Source organism: Alexandromys fortis, unplaced genomic scaffold (assembly GCF_014885135.2).
Source record: "Alexandromys fortis isolate MF-2015 unplaced genomic scaffold, M_Fortis_MF-2015_v1.1 scaffold_23, whole genome shotgun sequence".
NCBI classification, from domain to species: domain Eukaryota; kingdom Metazoa; phylum Chordata; class Mammalia; order Rodentia; family Cricetidae; genus Alexandromys; species Alexandromys fortis.
Window position 1 is genome coordinate 8,328,591 of NW_026067907.1, and position 9,980 is coordinate 8,338,570.

The following is a 9,980-nucleotide window of genomic DNA, read 5'->3' on the forward strand; positions in this document are numbered from 1 at the left end:
TCAAACAGTCAGAGGTGGAGGTGGCTTTATGTGGGTATACTCTTCAACTTTTCTTTTTCTTTTCTGATATCCTTTTTCTTTTCTGTCCCCGTATTGGGCCCCTGACCCCAGACAAGTGAGACTCCACAGAACTGTTATATATATGGCCCCACGAAGTCTCACCCCTGTATCAAGCCTGCATGCTGAGTTAGCAGCCACATCCGTCTAGACACTCGACATAAGTGCCAGCTATCCAGAGCTCAGAGTTCCTTGCCAAAGGCCACATGCCAAGAGGCTCTGGAGCCTTGAAATCCACAGATCTCGAGGTTAGGGTCCTGCCCAGGCTCTGCTTAATGAAAGGGCCTTGAACCACAGGTTTGCTGATCCAGAATTTAGAAATAATTTCTGAAGATGGGGCAAAGATGAGACAAATTTCTAACTCTGGTGTTGATAGCTCTTTGTTCTCTCTCTCTCTCTCTCTCTCTCTCTCTCTCTCTCTCTCTCTCTCTCTCTCTCACACACACACACACACACACACACAAGCCCAGGGACAACCCCATCAGCCTCTTCCTCCCCCACCCCTCCTTTCCTGAGGGAGGGTTTCCAGGGAGCAGAAACATTCTGACCTCACTTCCCTATCCTCCAGAAGAGCAGGAAGGAGGATTCATTGATAAACTTGGCATGGCCAGCCCTGTCATCTCCTCTTCCGGGTGCTGTCTGTGGAACACGTTTGATAATGGTGCCTCCCATCCCTGACACAACAGGGAGAATGTGCCTGTGTTCTCTGCTCCATAGGAGACTTCAGCCAGGCTCAGTATGGGCCATTTTCTTGCTGAGCATCCCCACTGCATCCCCACAGTCAGCTTCCTTCACAATAACAGATGGAATCTGTTTGGAGTGCAGGCAGCAGGACGGGGCTGGACGTGGGCTCCGTCCCACACTGACTCATAGCTCAGGAAGGTTCTACACAAGGCACTTTAAAGGCCCCATCCACCAAATTACCCTCTGCGGGGGACAGACCAAGCTATGCTGGTGACTTGCTAGGCCGCTGCAGTCAAATCCTTTCCCAGGAGACAGAGCCATTTCATCTGGAACTCTTGCGAAGTCCCCAGGCGGCAGCTTTGCCCTCAGAGAACCAGAGCTTTTTTATGTCTACTGGGGCAACAAACAATTTGTGTTTGGGCCATCCAAAGCTTAATGCATTTTATTCTTCTTGCGCACTTCCATGTATTTCCTACTGCTTAATCCCTTCCCCATTAAAATCATGCAGACGCCTGGCTCTCCTCATTCACATGAAAATACACTTCATTCTCTTCCACCGCCATTTTGCAGATTATCATTTCAGTCCTAAAACCAGCAGGACTTGCTTCCCATAATGGAAACAGCCATTCTATATTCCAAAAACTTGCTTTGCATTAGCTCCTAAGACACGCCAGTACAGTGAAAATCCCCAAACGTCATGAAGCATTTTAGTTTTACGTGGTATTGAAAGTATGCATGGGGCAGGTTGGGGAGCATGTGCAGGGGAGCGTGCGCAGGCCACTTCCTGCTCAGCCCCGTGGCCCACACAGATGGGTTCATTAGTGTGAATTAGTATGAAGTGGTACAAAGGGAGAGACAGAGAGAGATGGAGTATGAACACCCTGGCGCACACCACAGTCTGCCTTCTCGGCTGCACACTGTAAAGGACACACACGTACTGTTATGGCTTTTGTGTCTTAGAGAAGAGCCCATTCTGTAACCAGCCCTGAGAGGACAGGTTACCCCTTACCTCTTCTTTCAGTGCATCTAGTGGGCAAGGGGAGCCAAGAAGAAGGGGGACTTATTCAGGTTTGCGGCACAGAAGGCCCCACTCAGCCTCTTTGCCAAATGACCTCAGAGACAGCCTGTGGAATTGCCATGACTCACAGACTTTTTCACATTATCAGTTGACTAGGGAAAGAGAGCAGTTCTTGTCCTAGGGTGCCACAGCGAGGAAATTTACTTCATAGGAAGGGCACTCTAAAATGACGCGTCAGAAGCCTTTGCGAGTGCCAAAGCAAGTTGAGCATCTGTGGGCTGTGTCCTGCCTGGGGATCACTTCAGATTCGGCCTAATGCTAGGTGTTACTTTCAGAGTTCCTTCACAACCCCAAGCCAAGCTGAGCAGGAAGGAAGCTGTCGTGTGTAGTATCTAGAACTCCTGGGCCAGATGCCTACTGAGGGGTCAGGCGCATGTCCCTTCTCCATAGCTCTTCTCCCGATAAGGCTGAAGTTCCTGTTGCTGCAAGGATTATACAGGCTTTCTTAGGTTACAGAACCAATCATCTAAGCAGAATGTTCGAGTTATAACCTTCCGGCTGGCATAAAGTAATACTCTTCTCCGCTGCTCTGGCTTAGAAGATCTCAGAAAGCGGAATAGAAAGTGAGGTTTAATCTTACTGAAAGTTAAAGAACTGAATCTTGGCAAGTAGATTTGAAAGCCTACTAGGAAGTAATCAAGTTGTCTTTTCCTTTTGTCTTCGTAGCCCCATCTATCAAGGGATTAATTTTGCCCATGAATGGAATTATATGGAATGTAAAGTCACCAAATTGAAAAGAGAACAGATTTCGAAATTTCACGATCAAGTGTACTCTAAACTTGAATTAATGCAAATATAAATTACACATAGCTATTTGGACGTTTTCTTTATCTTCCTGGCTATGTGACAGAAAAATGATTATGGTGCTTGTTTGATATAAACCTGATTTCCCCAGAACTGTAGCGCTGGTCTATGGGCTGTAAAACAGGGCTGCTGAGCATGGGTAGGCAGTGAACACAGCACCGTCTTCCTATGGGGAACAAGGAAGGCCAGGGGAGCCTCCTTTAACATTATAGCCATCAGCTTTTCAGAAAAAGGCAACTTTTAAGGATGGGGAATGGAAAGCAGAGCACTAAGAAGGTAGCAGAGGGATGGGGCCAGTGAGGAGAGACCCTTAGGAGCCAAAACAGCTCCTGATGCAAAGAGGCAGAGCCCTGGCAGGGGCTGCCATTAGGATGCAAACTCCATAGAGTAGCTGGAGAAGGGCAAAAACATTTAAAGAGGAATTATGTGTTACTTTGATAGAAAAAGAAACCCAAAGCCTTTTCTTTTTAAAAGTTTTTAAAACTTCAGTTTCTCTTACTGAAATGTCTTTACAGTCAGAGTTTCCACAGTTCACAATTGGTTATTGTTTGTTTGATTTTAGGATGTTCTCATATATCACAGGTTGGCCTCAAATTCTTATATATACAATAATAAACTTGAACTTCTGGTCCCCTTGCCTCCAGTTCTGGAGTGCAAGGAGCACAGGTATGTTCCAAGAGGCTCAGCCTTATGGAGTGCTGGGGAGTGCAGGGCCTTGTGCATGTCAGGCAAGTACTCTACCAACTGAACTACAGTGAACCCCATCCTAGTTTTATTTATTTATTTTTTACAGTTAAACAAGGACATCTAGCAAAGCAAACAGAAGGCAGGATTATCCTTTAGAATTCTTTAGAATGTAATTTTTTCAAGTTTAATAATTATTCTGCATATAAGTAGCTCAACATTAGTTTCCTAATAAACATGCCTTATTAAATCTTTGCAAATCACTCAGCTAGGTTTTCTCAGGAGAAACAATTCTCTTTGCATTGATGGTTCACTGATTTACTTAATTTTTAATTAAATTAAGAAATTCAGTAGTTAGTACAATTATTAGAAGAAGCAGGTCCGGAAACAAACACAACTGACTGGCTTCAAACACTCAAGCTGGAAAGGGCAGAAATGCTGGAGTATCGCTGGCCTTCAGGCTCAGTGTGCTTGGATGGATTCAGAGACTGGTGGATGCTGATCACCTTTTGAGCATCCACAGCCACTTCTGGGAGAATATTCTAGCTGTTTAACTTAGAAAACCTACCAGTGCCTACTTTGGGATAAAGAAAACACTCTTGGGGTGGGAGATGGCACAGAGGTCAAGATCACATGCCACTCTTCCAGAGGACTAGAGTTTGGTTTCCAGCACACACCCTACTCACAAACACTGGTAACTACAACTCCAGGAGATCGAAGCCTTTTTCTGGTCTCTGAAGGCACACTCATGAATCTGTGCGCGCGCGCGCACACACACACACACACACACACACACACACACACACACACACACAAAATTTTCCATTTTTAGAAAACAAGAAAATACTGGGCAGGCATCTTTGCTCAAAGAAGTAAACTTGTGTTAATTCAGGGCTAATGAACACACACTGAGAAGTAGACTCTGCTCACTCTGGCTGTATTATCCTTACCAATTTCCCATGTAGAGAGTAAAACAGGTTGGGATTTATTACCATGTCAGGTATTGAGGAAGGAAAAAAGTCTTTCAGAGAGGTGAATGTTCCACTATTGATCCATTGGCAGAGCAGTGACTCTATCTCAAGTGTTTTGATCCCATGCTTTGTATGGTCATTTTATGGATGATATGGATGAGAAGGCTGTATAATCTCAGGGAAAAATCTTGGGATTGGTTTCCTCAAGAGACAGCCCAACCTCCAACTCTCCCCCCCCCCATGAAGAATTCAGGAAATATGCTCAACAGAGGTTTTAGATGGAAATGGCCATGGATTAGGTTACCCATGGGTTCATGCAGACGACCAATCATGATGCTCAGGCAAGCTTAACAAAGTCGGTATAAATTAATGGTACTCATCAGGGTACTTGATAACATGACTGAATTTCTGAACCACTGTAGTCATTATGATAATAATTCTAAAATACTCAACTGAAAGTTTATAAAGTAAAAGTCTTAGTAGTTCATAATCCTGAAAGTGGGGCCTCAATTCATGGAATGACATGCCTGCTCAAATACTTGACAATTTCCCTCAGTTTATCTCATGACAGATGTTAATATCATGGCTGTGTTTATATAAGAGTTGCTGCCTTATTAAAAAATTCCCTTAATTGATCAATGAAGTCACGATGGTCTGTCAATCACTTTGCATTACACGGGCACAGGGTTAGGGTCAGAAAATTAACACTGCACACCCTTGGAAAACATTATCCATATGCAATCACAGAGTTGTCTATCAGGAACTGCCTGGGAGTGGAACTAAGCTGCAAAGAGGCATGAGCTCCTCCATGTTGGTGCTGGTGAGAGATCAGCAAGTGGAGGTAGGGAGAGTGTTTGCTCCGTGTGTGTGCATGCATGTGAGTGTATGTTCATGTATGCATGCATGCACATATATAAGTGCAGATGCATGTGTTTTGGTGAGATCAGGCACCAACTTGGGTGGTGTTTCTCCAGATAAATCCACCTTATATTTTTGAGACAGCCTCTGCTTGGCTGGGAGCTCATAGATGACTGACTAGCCAGTGAGCCCCAAGGCTCTTCCAGTCTGCCTTCCCAGTGTTGTTGGGTTTACAAGTACACACAACCACACCCAGAGTTGTTTCTTTTTCTCTTTCCCATAAATTCTGTGGATTAAATTAGGACCTTTGTGCTTGTACAGCGATCACTTTATGGTCTGGAATGCCTCCTAATCCCTATTTGGATGCTATTGTTTACAGGAGTATATTATAAACATCAAGTAGAACACACAAAACCAGAAAAGGGCAGATCTGTTAGGGCAAGACCACAACAGAGTGAGGCCAGGTGAGACCATCTTGGGATGGGAGGGAGGGAGTCTCGGTCCCTCCCCATCTGACAGCGGTGCTGCTGGTTAGGGTTGAAGTCTCTGATCAACCATTTATTGCAGTGTGTGTGAAGCCGATGAATATTTAAAGAAACAGCAAAGAGAGGAGAGATGACGAGGAGAGCTAGCATGACAATTCAGCCCATTAAATCCCGATTCCAGCACAGAAGACAGCTGTTTATGAGTACAACCGGGGATGGGCTGTGTTTAGAGTGCACCTTTCACCACTATGATTATGGTCACTAACAATAGAAGACCACTCAGGTTTGGGTGTGCCGATCCGGGCATTCTCAGAGGAGCATATCTGCCATCCAAATGAGGATGCTTGCTAATGTTCTAAATCTTCCAGCCCAGGATATAATTCTGCTTTATTTATTTTTTTTCAGTTCCAAGCGCATCGTGTCTCAGAAATACTTTTAGCATTAGGAAGAAAATATTATGTTTTAATTTTAATCATTTTGGATCATTTTTCTCGTTTAAGGCATAAGAGTTAGCATGCAAAGAGCATAATTAAACCAACCAATAAAGACCTTGATATTTTTGTGCTTCTGAGACATTTCATATGCTACGTGATGTGCTAGAATAAAATCAGTTCAGGGAGCATCCTGTCTTCATCTTTTTGTTTCCTTGAGATTTGATTACTCATTTGATGCTCAGGATGGATAGAAATGTGCAGAACCCCAAAATCATCTGGGCCTCCATCAGTCAGAGGTGATTTGTGTGGAGATGAAATGAGCTTGCTTCTCCAGCACGAGGCTCACAAACTCAAGATGCTCACGCAGTAGAGTCTCAAGGTCATGACCAAAAGAGATTGCAGCTTTGCCTGATTATTATTGTTTAATTCACACAGATCGCTGCAGGACGAAATACGTTTTCACAATCTAAAAAGGCAGTAAAAGCTTTCATAGGTTGCAGAGAGAGCTCTGCTCCACCAGACAAGATTTGCCAAGGATGTATCCCCCTATCTATTAGCTCAGGATATAAGTGATCGATAGTTCTGGGGCAAGGGTCTGTGTTCATCAGAGTTTAACGAAGCAGAGGGGTAGTATCTGCTCTTAGCTCCCCCTCAAAGGGGCCAGGACAGCATAGACTTTCCTGAAGTCATCCATAGGTCCAGCCCCGTGGGTTTTAATTACAATGTTGATTAGCATATATAATCAGGCAATGTTTATCTGTATTTACCTTTAAAGGTATCCACAGAAAATCCCTACCCTCCCTTGGTTCCTGCTTTATTTTGTCTGCCTTCTATAATACCCTCCCTCCACTTACTTCCAGTCTCCTACCAGCTGCAATACTCTGGAGAGCAGGCCCTGCACTTTGCCTGGGCTATACAATGGGGAAGTGTGGGTGAGCCAGCCCCAAAGTTGTGAGCATGGCAGAACTGTCCCCATTACTCATCTGTCTTGTGGTGGCATGGTGGGGGAGAGAGGTCCTGTTCCCCCATGCCTATCAATGCCTGAGACAGGTGGGAGGGCTGGCCTTGAAGTCGTAAGAGTGGGAAGGCTGTCCCTTTTCCTGGTCAGCTGCAGCACTCTGGAGAATGGCCCCTATACTATAGTTGGGCAACACAGCAGAGCTGGCCCAGGTGTAGGTGAGGAGACCCAACCCTGAGGGTGTGAAAGCAGAAGAACTGGCCCCAAACTTGCTCATCACTGAAAGGGGTGCACCCCCAGAGCAATGCAGGAGAGCTCACCCTGGTGGTCAGTACAAAGGAGGGCTGGAGGGCTGAACAACCCTGCAACTACCCAGGTTCAGAACCAGAGATAAGAGTTGGCCCACCCCAGCATCCACCCCATCTGATCCGCTGGAGCACATGAAGGGGCTGGTCCTGCAGACACAAAGCTGCATATTCCACAACACAGGGCAACAACAGCACACCCCAGATGAGTTCCAGGCCAAGTATCGATAGTGTAGTAGAAACCAGAGGCCTTGAACCAGACTGATGACTCTTTGCATTGAACACTTTCAAGAAAAGCTACATGGATAAAAGGGTTTACTGCGTGACCCTGGGTCAGACTACAACTTCCATGACAAAATTGAGTCTTCCTTCCTTCTTTTTCCTCTTCTCTTTTTTCCTTCTTTTTCTTTTCTTTTTCTCTTAAATTTTATTTTGTTTTGGGGGCACTTGAAAGGGCAGAGGGTGGCTATGAAGTCACGAGGTATTCAATGGGATGGGGATGCATTATGTAAAAGGCACAAAAAATAAATAAAAAGTAAAAAAAAAAGATAAATCCTGCCCTGGAACCTAGTGTCTCGAGCACTTCAAGCTGAGGCTCTGCGGTAGATCAAGAGTCTAATTCTTTGTATTAACCTTAAGTATTCCTGCCCGGTCCAGAACATATTTCAGAGTGGCTCAAAGCATCTCCGCACCACAAAAGCAGCTCCAAAGTTAAAACTTCACCCAGAGGAGACAGAGCTCTTGGAGCACATTGCCCCCAGGAACAACACAACAACCAGGGCAGAAATGACATTTCCTGCTTTACTCTGTCCACAGACCTTCCCAGCACACATGGCTTTCCTGAGAGATTGCTAGGAGTAGGTGACTGTGCATGGAGCTTGCCATGCCACCTCCAAGTGTCCTCAAAGACAGGACCATCACAGCTTGGCTGGACCTGTCCAGAGTGCTGAAACCTGATCTGATTGGAGAGAGAGTTAACATTTGAGAAAATGGTTTAAAAAATGCTGAGATGATTCTCAGAATTGGTTGATTCATTTCAGGGCTCCATGTGTCTGAATTCAATGTCTCAGCATCCTTACCCAGGAGTAGCATTCATGGGACCGAGTTCCTGTGTTCCCTGAGAACTGGGACATTTGTCTCATTGCGGTCATGATGCCACAGTTATGCGACACTTAAATAAGGAATGTTTCTCTGACTTAAAGCATTGAATGACTGATGACAAGCGCTGTTTCTCTGTAGCTTGAATGTATGTAAAATAAGTCTGCTTTTAATTTTATCCATGTCTGATAAGCATTTGGATACCGACCTACGTAAACCATGCTCAGAATGGCTTAGAAACACAATTTACAGGTCTGCACTGTACTAGGAAGAAACTAGAGACCTCTGTACTTACCTACTGAAGTAATATTTTAAGGCATTTTTTCCCCAGAAAGGATGAATTACATAGGTTGCCAGACCCAAAACGCAGGCAGCTGTAGTTCCCAGACACGTGTGTTTTCCTCTCTCGTTCTAAAGTTATTCCCATAGATCCACACTGGGGCTCTGGCTCTCGGCCATAGGCCAGTGTCTTTCCTCCTTGAGCCCAGGGAGTACTCCATCAGGGCCTCACCCAACAGGGTACACAGTGAGTGATACATAAACACGGCGTGTACTTTAACTTCGTTCTCTTTGAAGGTCCCGTCTTGTTTTTCACTAACCACCTCTTAGGTTTTATTCATAGTGAGAGAAGGAGGAAGGAAGGGAGGGAGGGAGGAAAGCAGAGAGGGAGAGAGGCAAGATCTTGATATTTTGATGCTTTTATATATTGTGTGGTGTGCTAGAATAAAATCAGTTCAAGGAGCATTCTGTCTCAATCTTTTCATTTAGTTGGGATTTGGTTACCTGTATGATACTCAGGATGGGTAGAAATGCTGAAGAGAGAGAGAGAGAGAGAGAGAGAGAGAGAGAGAGAGAGAGAGAGAGAGAGAGTATTAAAAGGCTTAGAAACCAGACTCACATGATACAGTGCTTTGTCATAAGGAATTATCCTTCCAGACATCCATAATTTAAGATGTTTATTTATTTAGTGCTTGAATGACCCAGAATGGTATATTGAGGTAATTTATATAGTTTCTCTTTGTCTCCTTCCCAGAACTACAACCAATACATGTATAAATGAACTCTAGAAGGCATCTTCAAAAACACAGAAAGATAAACACAGATAGATTAAAAAGAAATGGAGGGGAGGAAAGAGGGAAGGCAGGAAGGGAGAGGCAGTGATGGAGAGAGAGAGAGAGAGAGAGAGAGAGAGAGAGAGAGAGAGAGAGAGAGAGAGAGAGCGCTATCTTGAATGTCTAACATGGCCACGTGAGCTCTCCATGGAATCTCACACTGAGTAGACTTGGAGCTTGTGACGCTCTTGACGTTTGGTGGCTGTTCAGTCATCCCCTGCTCAACCCACTACAGAATTGGGACATTTGGTGAAGCAGCATGTGTATTCCATCAGTGGCTACTTGACAATTCCAAAGGTATGTTATATTTTGTGTTTGTCTAATATTGTGAGCTTATTACATAGTGCTATATCATAGCAAATCCTCCTTCATGTCCTTTATAATCTACCCTTATGCTAATTTTCATGCATATTGGTGCTTTATCCAATAGATAACATGTAAGGCAAGCAATG

General features: G+C 44.5%; 1 protein-coding gene across 2 annotated transcripts in view; it reads right to left on the reverse strand.

Annotated features, from left to right (window-relative positions):
* Positions 1–9,980, reverse strand: part of Prkn (parkin RBR E3 ubiquitin protein ligase) — a 1,135,485-nt gene that overhangs the window by 260,482 nt on the left and 865,023 nt on the right. The gene's annotated exons all lie outside the window — the stretch shown is intronic.